This window comes from Pongo pygmaeus, chromosome 20, assembly GCF_028885625.2.
Source record: "Pongo pygmaeus isolate AG05252 chromosome 20, NHGRI_mPonPyg2-v2.0_pri, whole genome shotgun sequence".
Classification (NCBI taxonomy): Eukaryota; Metazoa; Chordata; class Mammalia; order Primates; family Hominidae; genus Pongo; species Pongo pygmaeus.
Window position 1 is genome coordinate 28,016,292 of NC_072393.2, and position 19,457 is coordinate 28,035,748.

The window sequence follows — 19,457 nt, forward strand, 5'->3', positions numbered from 1 at the left end:
GCCTTCACCTCACAAAGTTGAACCTTCCTTTTCATGGAGCAGTTTGGAAAGAGTCTCTTTGCAGCATCTGCAAGTGGATATTTGGAGCCCTTTCAGGCCTTCCTTGGAAACGGGAATATCTTCCCATAAATACTAAACAGAAGCGTTCTGTGAAACTGCTTTGTGTAGTATGAATCCAACTCACAGAGTTGAACACTTCTTTTCAAAGAGCAATTTTGAAACACTCTTTTTGTAGAATCTGCAAGTGTTCATTTGGAGCACGTTGAGGCCTATGGTGGAAAAGGAAACATCTTCACTTGTAAACCAGGCAGAAGCATTCTCAGAAACCTCTTTATGATGTGTGCATTCAACTCGGAGAGAGAAGCCTTCCTTTTGATAGAGCAGTTTTGAAACTCTGTTTTTGCAGCATCTGCAAGTGGATATTTGGAGCCCCTTCAGGCCTTCGTTGGAAACGGGAATATCTTCCCACAAAAACTAAAGAGAAGCGTTCTGTGAAACTGCTTTGTGTAGTATGAATCCAACTCACAGAGTTGAACACTTCTTTTCAAAGAGCAGTTTTGAAACACTCTTTTTGTAGAATCTGCAAGTGTTCATTTGGAGCGTTTTGAGGCCTATGGTGGAAAAGGAAATATCTTCACATAAAACCTAGACAGAAGCATTCTTTGAAACTTCTTTATGATGTGTGCCTTCACCTCACAGAGTTGAACCTTCCTTTTCATGGAGCAGTTTGGAAAGAGTCTCTTTGCAGCATCTGCAAGTGGATATTTGGAGCCCTTTCAGGCCTTCGTTGGAAACGGGAATATCTTAACATAAAAACTAAACAGAAGCGTTCTGTGAAACTGCTTTGTGTAGTATGAATCCAACTCACAAAGTTCAACACTTCTTTTCAAAGAGCAGTTTTGAAACACTCTCTTTGTGGAATCTGCAAGTATTCATTTGGAGCGCTTTGAGGCCTATGGTGGAAAAGGAAATATCTTCACTTGTAAACCAGGCAGAAGCATTCTCAGAAACCTCTTTATGATGTGTGCATTCAACTCGGAGAGAGAAGCCTTCCTTTTGATAGAGCAGTTTTGAAACTCTGTTTTTGCAGCATCTGCAAGTGGATATTTGGAACCCCTTCAGGCCTTCGTTGGAAACAGGAATATCTTCCCATAAAAACTAAACAGAAGCGTTCTGTGAAACTGCTTTGTGTAATATGAATCCAACTCACAGAGTTGAACACTTCTTTTCAAAGATCAGTTTTGAAACACTCTTTTTGTAGAATCTGCAAGTGTTCATTTGGAGCGCTTTGAGGCCTATGGTGGAAAAGGAAATATCTTCACTTGTAAATCAGGCAGAAGCATTCTCAGAAACCTCTTTATGATGTGAGCATTCAACTCGGAGAGAGAAGCCTTCCTTTTGATAGAGCAGTTTTGAAACTCTGTTTTTGCAGCATCTGCAAGTGGATATTTGGAGCCCCTTCAGGCCTTCGTTGGAAACGGGAATATCTTCCCATAAAAACTAAACAGAAGCGTTCTGTGAAACTGCTTTGTGTAGTATGAATCCAACTCACAGAGTTGAACACTTCTTTTCAAAGAGCAGTTTTGAAACACTCTTTTTGTAGAATCTGCAAGTGTTCATTTGGAGCGTTTTGAGGCCTATGGTGGAAAAGGAAATATCTTCACATAAAACCTAGACAGAAGCATTCTTTGAAACTTCTTTATGATGTGTGCCTTCACCTCACAAAGTTGAACCTTCCTTTTCATGGAGCAGTTTGGAAAGAGTCTCTTTGCATCATCTGCAAGTGGATATTTGGAGCCCTTACAGGCCTTCGTTGGAAACGGGAATATCTTCCCATAAATACTAAACAGAAGCGTTCTGTGAAACTGCTTTGTGTAGTATGAATCCAACTCACAGAGTTGAACACTTCTTTTCAAAGAGCAGTTTTGAAACACTCTTTTTGTAGAATCTGCAAGTGTTCATTTGGAGCACGTTGAGGCCTATGGTGGAAAAGGAAACATCTTCACTTGTAAACCAGGCAGAAGCATTCTCAGAAACCTCTTTATGATGTGTGCATTCAACTCGGAGAGAGAAGCCTTCCTTTTGATAGAGCAGTTTTGAAACTCTGTTTTTGCAGCATCTGCAAGTGGATATTTGGAGCCCCTTCAGGCCTTCGTTGGAAACGGGAATATCTTCCCACAAAAACTAAAGAGAAGCGTTCTGTGAAACTGCTTTGTGTAGTATGAATCCAACTCACAGAGTTGAACACTTCTTTTCAAAGAGCAGTTTTGAAACACTCTTTTTGTAGAATCTGCAAGTGTTCATTTGGAGCGTTTTGAGGCCTATGGTGGAAAAGGAAATATCTTCACATAAAACCTAGACAGAAGCATTTTTTGAAACTTCTTTACGATGTGTGCCTTCACCTCACAGAGTTGAACCTTCCTTTTCATGGAGCAGTTTGGAAAGAGTCTCTTTGCAGCATCTGCAAGTGGATATTTGGAGCCCTTTCAGGCCTTCGTTGGAAACGGGAATATCTTCCCATAAAAACGTAACAGAAGCGTTCTGTGAAACTGCTTTGTGTAGTATGAATCCAACTCACAGAGTTGAACACTTCTTTTGAAAGAGCAGTTTTGAAACACTCTTTTTGTAGAATCTGCAAGTGTTCATTTGGAGCGCTTTGAGGCCTATGGTGGAAAAGGAAATATCTTCACTTGTAAACCAGGCAGAAGCATTCTCAGAAACCTCTTTATGATGTGTGCATTCAACTCGGAGAGAGAAGCCTTCCTTTTGATAGAGCAGTTTTGAAACTCTGTTTTTGCAGCATCTGCAAGTGGATATTTGGAGCCCCTTCAGGCCTTCGTTGGAAACGGGAATATCTTCCCATAAAAACTAAACAGAAGCGTTCTGTGAAACTGCTTTGTGTAGTATGAATCCAACTCACAGAGTTGAACACTTCTTTTCAAAGAGCAGTTTTGAAACACTCTTTTTGTAGAATCTGCAAGTGTTCATTTGGAGCGTTTTGAGGCCTATGGTGGAAAAGGAAATATCTTCACATAAAACCTAGACAGAAGCATTCTTTGAAACTTCTTTATGATTTGTGCCTTCACCTCACAGAGTTGAACCTTCCTTTTCATGGAGCAGTTTGGAAAGAGTCTCTTTGCAGCATCTGCAAGTGGATATTTGGAGCCCTTTCAGGCCTTCGTTGGAAACGGGAATATCTTTCCATAAAAACTAAACAGAAGCGTTCTGTGAAACTGCTTTGTGTAGTATGAATCCAACTCACAGAGTTGAACACTTCTTTTGAAAGAGCAGTTTTGAAACACTCTTTTTGTAGAATCTGCAAGTGTTCATTTGGAGCGCTTTGAGGCCTATGGTGGAAAAGGAAATATCTTCACTTGTAAATCAGGCAGAAGCATTCTCAGAAACCTCTTTATGATGTGCGCATTCAACTCGGAGAGAGAAGCCTTCCTTTTGATAGAGCAGTTTTGAAACTCTGTTTTTGCAGCATCTGTAAGTGGATATTTGGAGCCCTTTCAGGCCTTCGTTGGAAACGGGAACATCGTCCCATAAAAACTAAACAGAAGCGTTCTGTGAAACTGCTTTGTGTAGTATGAATCCAACTCACAGAGTTGAACACTTGTTTTGAAAGAGCAGTTTTGAAACACTCTTTTTGTAGAATTTGCAAGTGTTCATTTGAAGCGCTTTGTGGCCTATGGTGGAAAAGGAAATATCTTCACTTGTAAACCAGGCAGAAGCATTCTCAGAAACCTCTTTATGATGTGTGCATTCAACTCGGAGAGAGAAGCCTTCCTTTTGATAGGGCAGTTTTGAAACTCTGTTTTTGCAGCATCTGCAAGTGGATATTTGGAGCCCCTTCAGGCCTTCGTTGGAAACGGGAATATCTTCCCATAAAAACTAAACAGAAGCGTTCTGTGAAACTGCTTTGTGTAGTATGAATCCAACTCACAGAGTTGAACACTTCTTTTCAAAGAGCAGTTTTGAAACACTCTTTTTGTAGAATCTGCAAGTGTTCATTTGGAGCGTTTTGAGGCCTATGGTGGAAAAGGAAATATCTTCACATAAAACCTAGACAGAAGCATTCTTTGAAACTTCTTTAAGATGTGTGCCTTCACCTCACAGAGTTGAACCTTCCTTTTTATGGAGCAGTTTGGAAAGAGTCTCTTTGCAGCATCTGCAAGTGGATATTTGGAGCCCTTTCAGGCCTTCGTTGGAAACGGGAATATCTTCCCATAAAAATTAAACAGAAGCGTTCTGTGAAACTGCTTTGTGTAGTATGAATCCAACTCACAGAGTTCAACACTTCTTTTCAAAGAGCAGTTTTGAAACACTCTCTTTGTAGAATCTGCAAGTGTTCATTTGGAGCGCTTTGAGGCCTATGGTGGAAAAGGAAATATCTTCACTTGTAAACCAGGCAGAAGCATTCTCAGAAACCTCTTTATGATGTGTGCATTCAACTCGGAGAGAGAAGCCTTCCTTTTGATAGAGCAGTTTTGAAACTCCGTTTTTGCAGCATCTGCAAGTGGATATTTGGAGCCCCTTCAGGCCTTCGTTGGAAACGGGAATATCTTCCCATAAAAACAAAACAGAAGCGTTCTGTGAAACTGCTTTGTGTAGTATGAATCCAACTCACAGAGTTGAACACTTCTTTTCAAAGAGCAGTTTTGAAACACTCTTTTTGTAGAATCTGCAAGTTTTCATTTGGAGCGTTTTGAGGCCTATGGTGGAAAAGGAAATATCTTCACATAAAACCTAGACAGAAGCATTCTTTGAAACTTCTTTATGATGTGTGCCTTCACCTCACAGAGTTGAACCTTCCTTTTCATGGAGCAGTTTGGAAAGAGTCTCTTTGCAGCATCTGCAAGTGGATATTTGGAGCCCTTTCAGGCCTTCGTTGGAAACGGGAATATCTTCCCATAAAAACTAAACAGAAGCGTTCTGTGAAACTGCTTTGTGTAGTATGAATCCAACTCACAGAGTTGAACACTTCTTTTGAAAGAGCAGTTTTGAAACACTCTTTTTGTAGAATCTGCAAGTGTTCATTTGGAGCGCTTTGAGGCCTATGGTGGAAAAGGAAATATCTTCACTTGTAAACCAGGCAGAAGCATTCTCAGAAACCTCTTTATGATGTGTGCATTCAACTCGGAGAGAGAAGCCTTCCTTTTGATAGAGCAGTTTTGAAACTCTGTTTTTGCAGCATCTGCAAGTGGATATTTGGAGCCCCTTCAGGCCTTCGTTGGAAACGGGAATATCTTCCCATATAAACTAAACAGAAGCGTTCTGTGAAACTGCTTTGTGTAGTATGAATCCAACTCACAGAGTTGAACACTTCTTTTCAAAGAGCAGTTTTGAAACACTCTTTTTGTAGAATCTGCAAGTGTTCATTTGGAGCGTTTTGAGGCCTATGGTGGAAAAGGAAATATCTTCACATAAAACCTAGACAGAAGCATTCTTTGAAACTTCTTTATGATGTGTGCCTTCACCTCACAGAGTTGAACCTTCCTTTTCATGGAGCAGTTTGGAAAGAGTCTCTTTGCAGCATCTGCAAGTGGATATTTGGAGCCCTTTCAGGCCTTCGTTGGAAACGGGAATATCTTCCCATAAAAACTAAACAGAAGCGTTCTGTGAAACTGCTTTGTGTAGTATGAATCCAACTCACAGAGTTGAACACTTCTTTTCAAAGAGCAGTTTTGAAACACTCTTTTTGTAGAATCTGCAAGTGTTCATTTGGAGCGCTTTGAGGCCTATGGTGGAAAAGGAAATATCTTCACTTGTAAACCAGGCAGAAGAATTCTCAGAAACCTCTTTATGATGTGTGCATTCAACTCGGAGAGAGAAGCCTTCCTTTTGATAGAGCAGTTTTGAAACTCTGTTTTTGCAGCATCTGCAAGTGGATATTTGGAGCCCCTTCAGGCCTTCGTTGGAAACGGGAATATCTTCCCATAAAAACTAAACAGAAGCGTTCTGTGAAACTGCTTTGTGTAGTATGAATCCAACTCACAGAGTTGAACACTTCTTTTCAAAGAGCAGTTTTGAAACACTCTTTTTGTAGAATCTGCAAGTGTTCATTTGGAGCGTTTTGAGGCCTATGGTGGAAAAGGAAATATCTTCACATAAAACCTAGACAGAAGCATTCTTTGAAACTTCTTTATGATGTGTGCCTTCATCTCACAGAGTTGAACCTTCCTTTTTATGGAGCAGTTTGGAAAGAGTCTCTTTGCAGCATCTGCAAGTGGATATTTGGAGCCCTTTCAGGCCTTCGTTGGAAACGGGATTATCTTCCCATAAAAATTAAACAGAAGCGTTCTGTGAAACTGCTTTGTGTAGTATGAATCCAACTCACAGAGTTCAACACTTCTTTTCAAAGAGCAGTTTTGAAACACTCTCTTTGTAGAATCTGCAAGTGTTCATTTGGAGCGCTTTGAGGCCTATGGTGGAAAAGGAAATATCTTCACTTGTAAACCAGGCAGAAGCATTCTCAGAAACCTCTTTATGATGTGTGCATTCAACTCGGAGAGAGAAGCCTTCCTTTTGATAGAGCAGTTTTGAAACTCTGTTTTTGCAGCATCTGCAAGTGGATATTTGGAGCCCCTTCAGGCCTTCGTTGGAAACGGGAATATCTTCCCATAAAAACTAAACAGAAGCGTTCTGTGAAACTGCTTTGTGTAGTATGAATCCAACTCACAGAGTTGAACACTTCTTTTCAAAGAGCAGTTTTGAAACACTCTTTTTGTAGAATCTGCAAGTGTTCATTTGGAGCGTTTTGAGGCCTATGGTGGAAAAGGAAATATCTTCACATAAAACCTAGACAGAAGCATTCTTTGAAACTTCTTTATGATGTGTGCCTTCACCTCACAGAGTTGAACCTTCCTTTTCATGGAGCAGTTTGGAAAGAGTCTCTTTGCAGCATCTGCAAGTGGATATTTGGAGCCCTTTCAGGCCTTCGTTGGAAACGGGAATATCTTCCCATAAAAACTAAACAGAAGCGTTCTGTGAAACTGTTTTGTGTAGTATGAATCCAACTCACAGAGTTCAACACTTCTTTTCAAAGAGCAGTTTTGAAACACTCTTTTTGTAGAATCTGCAAGTGTTCATTTGGAGCGCTTTGAGGCCTATGGTGGAAAAGGAAATATCTTCACTTGTAAACCAGGCAGAAGCATTCTCAGAAACCTCTTTATGATGCGTGCATTCAACTCGGAGAGAGAAGCCTTCCTTTTGATAGAGCAGTTTTGAAACTCTGTTTTTGCAGCATCTGCAAGTGGATATTTGGAGCCCCTTCAGGCCTTCGTTGGAAACGGAAATATCTTCCCATAAAAACTAAACAGAAGCGTTCTGTGAAACTGCTTTGTGTAGTATGAATCCAACTCACAGAGTTGAACACTTCTTTTCAAAGAGCAGTTTTGAAACACTCTTTTTGTAGAATCTGCAAGTGTTCATTTGGAGCGTTTTGAGGCCTATGGTGGAAAAGGAAATATCTTCACATAAAACCTAGACAGAAGCATTCTTTGAAACTTCTTTATGATGTGTGCCTTCACCTCACAGAGTTGAACCTTCCTTTTCATGGAGCAGTTTGGAAAGAGTCTCTTTGCAGCATCTGCAAGTGGATATTTGGAGCCCTTTCAGGCCTTCGTTGGAAACGGGAATATCTTAACATAAAAACTAAACAGAAGCGTTCTGTGAAACTGCTTTGTGTAGTATGAATCCAACTCACAAAGTTCAACACTTCTTTTCAAAGAGCAGTTTTGAAACACTCTCTTTGTGGAATCTGCAAGTATTCATTTGGAGCGCTTTGAGGCCTATGGTGGAAAAGGAAATATCTTCACTTGTAAACCAGGCAGAAGCATTCTCAGAAACCTCTTTATGATGTGTGCATTCAACTCGGAGAGAGAAGCCTTCCTTTTGATAGAGCAGTTTTGAAACTCTGTTTTTGCAGCATCTGCAAGTGGATATTTGGAACCCCTTCAGGCCTTCGTTGGAAACAGGAATATCTTCCCATAAAAACTAAACAGAAGCGTTCTGTGAAACTGCTTTGTGTAATATGAATCCAACTCACAGAGTTGAACACTTCTTTTCAAAGAGCAGTTTTGAAACACTCTTTTTGTAGAATCTGCAAGTGTTCATTTGGAGCGCTTTGAGGCCTATGGTGGAAAAGGAAATATCTTCACTTGTAAATCAGGCAGAAGCATTCTCAGAAACCTCTTTATGATGTGAGCATTCAACTCGGAGAGAGAAGCCTTCCTTTTGATAGAGCAGTTTTGAAACTCTGTTTTTGCAGCATCTGCAAGTGGATATTTGGAGCCCCTTCAGGCCTTCGTTGGAAACGGGAATATCTTCCCATAAAAACTAAACAGAAGCGTTCTGTGAAACTGCTTTGTGTAGTATGAATCCAACTCACAGAGTTGAACACTTCTTTTCAAAGAGCAGTTTTGAAACACTCTTTTTGTAGAATCTGCAAGTGTTCATTTGGAGCGTTTTGAGGCCTATGGTGGAAAAGGAAATATCTTCACATAAAACCTAGACAGAAGCATTCTTTGAAACTTCTTTATGATGTGTGCCTTCACCTCACAAAGTTGAACCTTCCTTTTCATGGAGCAGTTTGGAAAGAGTCTCTTTGCAGCATCTGCAAGTGGATATTTGGAGCCCTTTCAGGCCTTCGTTGGAAACGGGAATATCTTCCCATAAATACTAAACAGAAGCGTTCTGTGAAACTGCTTTGTGTAGTATGAATCCAACTCACAGAGTTGAACACTTCTTTTCAAAGAGCAGTTTTGAAACACTCTTTTTGTAGAATCTGCATGTGTTCATTTGGAGCACGTTGAGAGCTATGGTGGAAAAGGAAACATCTTCACTTGTAAACCAGGCAGAAGCATTCTCAGAAACCTCTTTATGATGTGTGCATTCAACTCGGAGAGAGAAGCCTTCCTTTTGATAGAGCAGTTTTGAAACTCTGTTTTTGCAGCATCTGCAAGTGGATATTTGGAGCCCCTTCAGGCCTTCGTTGGAAACGGTAATATCTTCCCACAAAAACTAAAGAGAAGCGTTCTGTGAAACTGCTTTGTGTAGTATGAATCCAACTCACAGAGTTGAACACTTCTTTTCAAAGAGCAGTTTTGAAACACTCTTTTTGTAGAATCTGCAAGTGTTCATTTGGAGCGTTTTGAGGCCTATGGTGGAAAAGGAAATATCTTCACATAAAACCTAGACAGAAGCATTCTTTGAAACTTCTTTATGATGTGTGCCTTCACCTCACAGAGTTGAACCTTCCTTTTCATGGAGCAGTTTGGAAAGAGTCTCTTTGCAGCATCTGCAAGTGGATATTTGGAGCCCTTTCAGGCCTTCGTTGGAAACGGGAATATCTTCCCATAAAAACTAAACAGAAGCGTTCTGTGAAACTGCTTTGTGTAGTATGAATCCAACTCACAGAGTTGAACACTTCTTTTCAAAGAGCAGTTTTGAAACACTCTTTTTGTAGAATCTGCAAGTGTTCATTTGGAGCGCTTTGAGGCCTATGGTGGAAAAGGAAATATCTTCACTTGTAAACCAGGCAGAAGAATTCTCAGAAACCTCTTTATGATGTGTGCATTCAACTCGGAGAGAGAAGCCTTCCTTTTGATAGAGCAGTTTTGAAACTCTGTTTTTGCAGCATCTGCAAGTGGATATTTGGAGCCCCTTCAGGCCTTTCTTTGGAAACGGGAATATCTTCCCATAAAAACTAAACAGAAGCGTTCTGTGAAACTGCTTTGTGTAGTATGAGTCCAACTCACAGAGTTGAACACTTCTTTTCAAAGAGCAGTTTTGAAACACTCTTTTTGTAGAATCTGCAAGTGTTCATTTGGAGCGTTTTGAGGAATATGGTGGAAAAGGAAATATCTTCACATAAAACCTAGACAGAAGCATTCTTTGAAACTTCTTTATGATTTGTGCCTTCACCTCACAGAGTTGAACCTTCCTTTTCATGGAGCAGTTTGGAAAGAGTCTCTTTGCAGCATCTGCAAGTGGATATTTGGAGCCATATCAGGCCTTCGTTGGAAACGGGAATATCTTCCCACAAAAATTAAACAGAAGCGTTCTGTGAAACTGGTTTGTATAGTATGAATCCAACACACAGAGTTCAACACTTCTTTTCAAAGAGCAGTTTTGAAACACTCTCTTTGTAGAATCTGCAAGTGTTCATTTGGAGCGCTTTGAGGCCTATGGTGGAAAAGGAAATATCTTCACTTGTAAACCAGGCAGAAGCATTCTCAGAAACCTCTTTATGATGTGTGCATTCAACTCGGAGAGAGAAGCCTTCCTTTTGATAGAGCAGTTTTGAAACTCTGTTTTTGCAGCATCTGCAAGTGGATATTTGGAGCCCCTTCAGGCCTTCGTTGGAAACGGGAATATCTTCCCATAAAAACTAAACAGAAGGGTTCTGTGAAACTGCTTTGTGTAGTATGAATCCAACTCACAGAGTTGAACACTTCTTTTCAAAGAGCAGTTTTGAAACACTCTTTTTGTAGAATCTGCAAGTGTTCATTTGGAGCGTTTTGAGGCCTATGGTGGAAAAGGAAATATCTTCACATAAAACCTAGACAGAAGCATTCTTTGAAACTTCTTTAAGATGTGTGCCTTCACCTCACAGAGTTGAACCTTCCTTTTTATGGAGCAGTTTGGAAAGAGTCTCTTTGCAGCATCTGCAAGTGGATATTTGGAGCCCTTTCAGGCCTTCGTTGGAAACGGGAATATCTTCCCATAAAAATTAAACAGAAGCGTTCTGTGAAACTGCTTTGTGTAGTATGAATCCAACTCACAGAGTTCAACACTTCTTTTCAAAGAGCAGTTTTGAAACACTCTCTTTGTAGAATCTGCAAGTGTTCATTTGGAGCGCTTTGAGGCCTATGGTGGAAAAGGAAATATCTTCACTTGTAAACCAGGCAGAAGCATTCTCAGAAACCTCTTTATGATGTGTGCATTCAACTCGGAGAGAGAAGCCTTCCTTTTGATAGAGCAGTTTTGAAACTCTGTTTTTGCAGCATCTGCAAGTGGATATTTGGAGCCCCTTCAGGCCTTCGTTGGAAACGGGAATATCTTCCCATAAAAACTAAACAGAAGCGTTCTGTGAAACTGCTTTGTGTAGTATGAATCCAACTCACAGAGTTGAACACTTCTTTTCAAAGAGCAGTTTTGAAACACTCTTTTTGTAGAATCTGCAAGTGTTCATTTGGAGCGTTTTGAGGCCTATGGTGGAAAAGGAAATATCTTCACATAAAACCTAGACAGAAGCATTCTTTGAAACTTCTTTATGATGTGTGCCTTCACCTCACAAAGTTGAACCTTCCTTTTCATGGAGCAGTTTGGAAAGAGTCTCTTTGCAGCATCTGCAAGTGGATATTTGGAGCCCCTTCAGGCCTTCGTTGGAAACGGGAATATCTTCCCACAAAAACTAAAGAGAAGCGTTCTGTGAAACTGCTTTGTGTAGTCTGAATCCAACTCACAGAGTTGAACACTTCTTTTCAAAGAGCAGTTTTGAAACACTCTTTTTGTAGAATCTGCAAGTGTTCATTTGGAGCGTTTTGAGGCCTATGGTGGAAAAGGAAATATCTTCACATAAAACCTAGACAGAAGCATTCTTTGAAACTTCTTTATGATGTGTGCCTTCACCTCACAGAGTTGAACCTTCCTTTTCATGGAGCAGTTTGGAAAGAGTCTCTTTGCAGCATCTGCAAGTGGATATTTGGAGCCCTTTCAGGCCTTCGTTGGAAACGGGAATATCTTCCCATAAAAACTAAACAGAAGCATTCTGTGAAACTGCTTTGTGTAGTATGAATCCAACTCACAGAGTTGAACACTTCTTTTCAAAGAGCAGTTTTGAAACACTCTTTTTGTAGAATCTGCAAGTGTTCATTTGGAGCGTTTTGAGGAATATGGTGGAAAAGGAAATATCTTCACATAAAACCTAGACAGAAGCATTCTTTGAAACTTCTTTATGATTTGTGCCTTCACCTCACAGAGTTGAACCTTCCTTTTCATGGAGCAGTTTGGAAAGAGTCTCTTTGCAGCATCTGCAAGTGGATATTTGGAGCCATATCAGGCCTTCGTTGGAAACGGGAATATCTTCCCATAAAAATTAAACAGAAGCGTTCTGTGAAACTGCTTTGTGTAGTATGAATCCAACATACAGAGTTCAACACTTCTTTTCAAAGAGCAGTTTTGAAACACTCTCTTTGTAGAATCTGCAAGTGTTCATTTGGAGCGCTTTGAGGCCTATGGTGGAAAAGGAAATATCTTCACTTGTAAACCAGGCAGAAGCATTCTCAGAAACCTCTTTATGATGTGTGCATTCAACTCGGAGAGAGAAGCCTTCCTTTTGATAGAGCAGTTTTGAAACTCTGTTTTTGCAGCATCTGCAAGTGGATATTTGGAGCCCCTTCAGGCCTTCGTTGGAAACGGGAATATCTTCCCATAAAAACTAAACAGAAGCGTTCTGTGAAACTGCTTTGTGTAGTATGAATCCAACTCACAGAGTTGAACACTTCTTTTCAAAGAGCAGTTTTGAAACACTCTTTTTGTAGAATCTGCAAGTGTTCATTTGGAGCGCTTTGAGGCCTATGGTGGAAAAGGAAATATCTTCACTTGTAAATCAGGCAGAAGCATTCTCAGAAACCTCTTTATGATGTGTGCATTCAACTCGGAGAGAGAAGCCTTCCTTTTGATAGAGCAGTTTTGAAACTCTGTTTTTGCAGCATCTGTAAGTGGATATTTGGAGCCCTTTCAGGCCTTCGTTGGAAACGGGAATATCTTCCCATAAAAACTAAACAGAAGCGTTCTGTGAAACTGCTTTGTGTAGTATGAATCCAACTCACAGAGTTGAACACTTCTTTTGAAAGAGCAGTTTTGAAACACTCTTTTTGTAGAATCTGCAAGTGTTCATTTGGAGCGCTTTGAGGCCTATGGTGGAAAAGGAAATATCTTCACTTGTAAACCAGGCAGAAGCATTCTCAGAAACCTCTTTATGATGTGTGCATTCAACTCGGAGAGAGAAGCCTTCCTTTTGATAGAGCAGTTTTGAAACTCTGTTTTTGCAGCATCTGCAAGTGGATATTTGGAGCCCCTTCAGGCCTTCGTTGGAAACGGGAATATCTTCCCATAAAAACTAAACAGAAGCGTTCTGTGAAACTGCTTTGTGTAGTATGAATCCAACTCACAGAGTTGAACACTTCTTTTCAAAGAGCAGTTTTGAAACACTCTTTTTTTAGAATCTGCAAGTGTTCATTTGGAGCGTTTTGAGGCCTATGGTGGAAAAGGAAATATCTTCACATAAAACCTAGACAGAAGCATTCTTTGAAACTTCTTTATGATGTGTGCCTTCACCTCACAGGGTTGAACCTTCCTTTTCATGGAGCAGTTTGGAAAGAGTCTCTTTGCAGCATCTGCAAGTGGATAATTGGAGCCCTTTCAGGCCTTCGTTGGAAACGGGAATATCTTCCCATAAAAACTAAACAGAAGCGTTCTGTGAAACTGCTTTGTGTAGTATGAATCCAACTCACAGAGTTGAACACTTCTTTTGAAAGAGCAGTTTTGATACACTCTTTTTGTAGAATCTGCAAGTGTTCATTTGGAGCGCTTTGAGGCCTATGGTGGAAAAGGAAATATCTTCACTTGTAAACCAGGCAGAAGCATTCTCAGAAACCTCTTTATGATGTGTGCATTCAACTCGGAGAGAGAAGCCTTCCTTTTGATAGAGCAGTTTTGAAACTCTGTTTTTGCAGCATCTGCAAGTGGATATTTGGAGCCCTTTCAGGCCTTCGTTGGAAACGGGAATATCTTCCCATAAAAACTAAACAGAAGCGTTCTGTGAAACTGCTTTGTGTAGTATGAATCCAACTCACAGAGTTGAACACTTCTTTTCAAAGAGCAGTTTTGAAACACTCTTTTTGTAGAATCTGCAAGTGTTCATTTGGAGCGCTTTGAGGCCTATGATGGAAAAGGAAATATCTTCACATAAAACATAGACAGAAGCATTCTTTGAAACTTTTTTATGATGTGTGCCTTCAACTCACAGAGTTGAACCTTCCTTTTCATGGAGCAGTTTGGAAAGAGTCTCTTTGCAGCATCTGCAAGTGGATATTTGGAGCCCTTTCAGGCCTTCGTTGGAAACGGGAATATCTTCCCATAAAAACTAAACAGAAGCGTTCTGTGAAACTGCTTTGTGTAGTATGAATCCAACTCACAGAGTTGAACACTTCTTTTGAAAGAGCAGTTTTGAAACACTCTTTTTGTAGAATCTGCAAGTGTTCATTTGGAGCGCTTTGAGGCCTATGGTGGAAAAGGAAATATCTTCACTTGTAAACCAGGCAGAAGCATTCTCAGAAACCTCTTTATGATGTGTGCATTCAACTCGGAGAGAGAAGCCTTCCTTTTGATAGAGCAGTTTTGAAACTCTGTTTTTGCAGCATCTGCAAGTGGATATTTGGAGCCCCTTCAGGCCTTCGTTGGAAACGGGAATATCTTCCCATAAAAACTAAACAGAAGCGTTCTGTGAAACTGCTTTGTGTAGTATGAATCCAACTCACAGAGTTGAACACTTCTTTTCAAAGAGCAGTTTTGAAACACTCTTTTTGTAGAATCTGCAAGTGTTCATTTGGAGCGTTTTGAGGCCTATGGTGGAAAAGGAAATATCTTCACATAAAACCTAGACAGAAGCATTCTTTGAAACTTCTTTATGATGTGTGCCTTCACCTCACAGAGTTGAACCTTCCTTTTTATGGAGCAGTTTGGAAAGAGTCTCTTTGCAACATCTGCAAGTGGATATTTGGAGCCCTTTCAGGCCTTCGTTGGAAACGGGAATATCTTCCCATAAAAATTAAACAGAAGCGTTCTGTGAAACTGCTTTGTGTAGTATGAATCCAACTCACAGAGTTCAACACTTCTTTTCAAAGAGCAGTTTTGAAACACTCTCTTTGTAGAATCTGCAAGTGTTCATTTGGAGCGCTTTGAGGCCTATTGTGGAAAAGGAAATATCTTCACTTGTAAACCAGGCAGAAGCATTCTCAGGAACCTCTTTATGATGTGTGCATTCAACTCGGAGAGAGAAGCCTTCCTTTTGATAGAGCAGTTTTGAAACTCTGTTTTTGCAGCATCTGCAAGTGGATATTTGGAGCCCCTTCAGGCCTTCGTTGGAAACGGGAATATCTTCCCATAAAAACTAAACAGAAGCGTTCTGTGAAACTGCTTTGTGTAGTATGAATCCAAATCACAGAGTTGAACACTTCTTTTCAAAGAGCAGTTTTGAAACACTCTTTTTGTAGAATCTGCAAGTGTTCATTTGGAGCGTTTTGAGGCCTATGGTGGAAAAGGAAATATCTTCATATAAAACCTAGACAGAAGCATTCTTTGAAACTTCTTTATGATTTGTGCCTTCACCTCACAGAGTTGAACCTTCCTTTTCATGGAGCAGTTTGGAAAGAGTCTCTTTGCAGCAACTGCAAGTGGATATTTGGAGCCATTTCAGGCCTTCGTTGGAAACGGGAATATCTTTCCATAAAAACTAAACAGAAGCGTTCTGTGAAACTGCTTTGTGTAGTATGAATCCAACTCACAGAGTTGAACACTTCTTTTGAAAGAGCAGTTTTGAAACACTCTTTTTGTAGAATCTGCAAGTGTTCATTTGGAGCGCTTTGAGGCCTATGGTGGAAAAGGAAATATCTTCACTTGTAAATCAGGCAGAAGCATTCTCAGAAACCTCTTTATGATGTGTGCATTCAACTCGGAGAGAGAAGCCTTCCTTTTGATAGAGCAGTTTTGAAACTCTGTTTTTGCAGCATCTGTAAGTGGATATTTGGAGCCCTTTCAGGCCTTCGTTGGACACGGGAATATCTTCCCATAAAAACTAAACAGAAGCGTTCTGTGAAACTGCTTTGTGTAGTATGAATCCAACTCACAGAGTTGAACACTTCTTTTGAAAGAGCAGTTTTGAAACACTCTTTTTGTAGAATCTGCAAGTGTTCATTTGGAGCGCTTTGAGGCCTATGGTGGAAAAGGAAATATCTTCACTTGTAAACCAGGCAGAAGCATTCTCAGAAACCTCTTTATGATGTGTGCATTCAACTCGGAGAGAGAAGCCTTCCTTTTGATAGAGCAGTTTTGAAACTGTTTTTGCAGCATCTGCAAGTGGATATTTGGAGCCCCTTCAGGCCTTCGTTGGAAACGGGAATATCTTCCCATAAAAACTAAACAGAAGCGTTCTGTGAAACTGCTTTGTGTAGTATGAATCCAACTCACAGAGTTGAACACTTCTTTTCAAAGAGCAGTTTTGAAACACTCTTTTTTTAGAATCTGCAAGTGTTCATTTGGAGCGTTTTGAGGCCTATGGTGGAAAAGGAAATATCTTCACATAAAACCTAGACAGAAGCATTCTTTGAAACTTCTTTATGATGTGTGCCTTCACCTCACAGAGTTGAACCTTCCTTTTCATGGAGCAGTTTGGAAAGAGTCTCTTTGCAGCATCTGCAAGTGGATATTTGGAGCACTTTCAGGCCTTCGTTGGAAACGGGAATATCTTCCCATAAAAACTAAACAGAAGCGTTCTGTGAAACTGCTTTGTGTAGTATGAATCCAACTCACAGAGTTGAACACTTCTTTTCAAAGAGCAGTTTTGAAACACTCTTTTTGTAGAATCTGCAAGTGTTCATTTGGAGCGTTTTGAGGCCTATGGTGGAAAAGGAAATATCTTCACATAAAACCTAGACAGAAGCATTCTTTGAAACTTCTTTATGATGTGTGCCTTCACCTCACAGAGTTGAACCTTCCTTTTCATGGAGCAGTTTGGAAAGAGTCTCTTTGCAGCATCTGCAAGTGGATATTTGGAGCCCTTTCAGGCCTTCGTTGGAAACGGGAATATCTTCCCATAAAAACTAAACAGAAGCGTTCTGTGAAACTGCTTTGTGTAGTATGAATCCAACTCACAGAGTTCAACACTTCTTTTCAAAGAGCAGTTTTGAAACACTCTTTTTGTAGAATCTGCAAGTGTTCATTTGGAGCGCTTTGAGGCCTATGGTGGAAAAGGAAATATCTTCACTTGTAAACCAGGCAGAAGCATTCTCAGAAACCTCTTTATGATGTGTGCATTCAACTCGGAGAGAGAAGCCTTCCTTTTGATAGAGCAGTTTTGAAACTCTGTTTTTGCAGCATCTGCAAGTGGATATTTGGAGCCCCTTCAGGCCTTCGTTGGAAACGGGAATACCTTCCCATAAAAACTAAACAGAAGCGTTCTGTGAAACTGCTTTGTGTAGTATGAATCCAACTCACAGAGTTGAACACTTCTTTTCAAAGAGCAGTTTTGAAACACTCTTTTTGTAGAATCTGCAAGTGTTCATTTGGAGCGTTTTGAGGCCTATGGTGGAAAAGGAAATATCTTCACATAAAACCTAGACAGAAGCATTCTTTGAAACTTCTTTATGATGTGTGCCTTCACCTCACAGAGTTGAACCTTCCTTTTCATGGAGCAGTTTGGAAAGAGTCTCTTTGCAGCATCTGCAAGTGGATATTTGGAGCCCTTTCAGGCCTTCGTTGGAAACGGGAATATCTTAACATAAAAACTAAACAGAAGCGTTCTGTGAAACTGCTTTGTGTAGTATGAATCCAACTCACAAAGTTCAACACTTCTTTTCAAAGAGCAGTTTTGAAACACTCTCTTTGTGGAATCTGCAAGTATTCATTTGGAGCGCTTTGAGGCCTATGGTGGAAAAGGAAATATCTTCACTTGTAAACCAGGCAGAAGCATTCTCAGAAACCTCTTTATGATGTGTGCATTCAACTCGGAGAGAGAAGCCTTCCTTTTGATAGAGCAGTTTTGAAACTCTGTTTTTGCAGCATCTGCAAGTGGATATTTGGAACCCCTTCAGGCCTTCGTTGGAAACAGGAATATCTTCCCATAAAAACTAAACAGAAGCGTTCTGTGAAACTGCTTTGTGCAATATGAATCCAACTCACAGAGTTGAACACTTCTTTTCAAAGAGCAGTTTTGAAACACTCTTTTTGTAGAATCTGCAAGTGTTCATTTGGAGCGCTTTGAGGCCTATGGTGGAAAAGGAAATATCTTCACTTGTAAATCAGGCAGAAGCATTCTCAGAAACCTCTTTATGATGTGAGCAGTCAACTCGGAGAGAGAAGCCTTCCTTTTGATAGAGCAGTTTTGAAACTCTGTTTTTGCAGCATCTGCAAGTGGATATTTGGAGCCCCTTCAGGCCTTCGTTGGAAACGGGAATATCTTCCCATAAAAACTAAACAGAAGCGTTCTGTGAAACTGCTTTGTGTAGTATGAATCCAACTCACAGAGTTGAACACTTCTTTTGAAAGAGCAGTTTTGAAACACTCTTTTTGTAGAATCTGCAAGTGTTCATTTGGAGCGTTTTGAGGCCTATGGTGGAAAAGGAAATATCTTCACATAAAACCTAGACAGAAGCATTCTTTGAAACTTCTTTATGATGTGTGCCTTCACCTCACAAAGTTGAACCTTCCTTTTCATGGAGCAGTTTGGAAAGAGTCTCTTTGCAGCATCTGCAAGTGGATATTTGGAGCCCTTTCAGGCCTTCGTTGGAAACGGGAATATCTTCCCATAAATATTAAACAGAAGCGTTCTGCGAAACTGCTTTGTGTAGTATGAATCCAACTCACAGAGTTGAACACTTCTTTTCAAAGAGCAGTTTTGAAACACTCTTTTTGTAGAATCTGCAAGTGTTCATTTGGAGCACGTTGAGGCCTATGGTGGAAAAGGAAACATCTTCACTTGTAAACCAGGCAGAAGCATTCTCAGAAACCTCTTTATGATGTGTGCATTCAACTCGGAGAGAGAAGCCTTCCTTTTGATAGAGCAGTTTTGAAACTCTGTTTTTGCAGCATCTGCAAGTGGATATTTGGAGCCCCTTCAGGCCTTCGTTGGAAACGGGAATATCTTCCCACAAAAACTAAAGAGAAGCGTTCTGTGAAACTGCTTTGTGTAGTATGAATCCAACTCACAGAGTTGAACACTTCTTTTCAAAGAGCAGTTTTGAAACACTCTTTTTGTAGAATCTGCAAGTGTTCATTTGGAGCGTTTTGAGGCCTATGGTGGAAAAGGAAATATCTTCACATAAAACCTAGACAGAAGCATTTTTTGAAACTTCTTTATGATGTGTGCCTTCACCTCACAGAGTTGAACCTTCCTTTTCATGGAGCAGTTTGGAAAGAGTCTCTTTGCAGCATCTGCAAGTGGATATTTGGAGCCCTTTCAGGCCTTCGTTGGAAACGGGAATATCTTCCCATAAAAACTAAACAGAAGCGTTCTGTGAAACTGCTTTGTGTAGTATGAATCCAACTCACAGAGTTGAACACTTCTTTTGAAAGAGCAGTTTTGAAACACTCTTTTTGTAGAATCTGCAAGTGTTCATTTGGAGCGCTTTGAGGCCTATGGTGGAAAAGGAAATATCTTCACTTGTAAACCA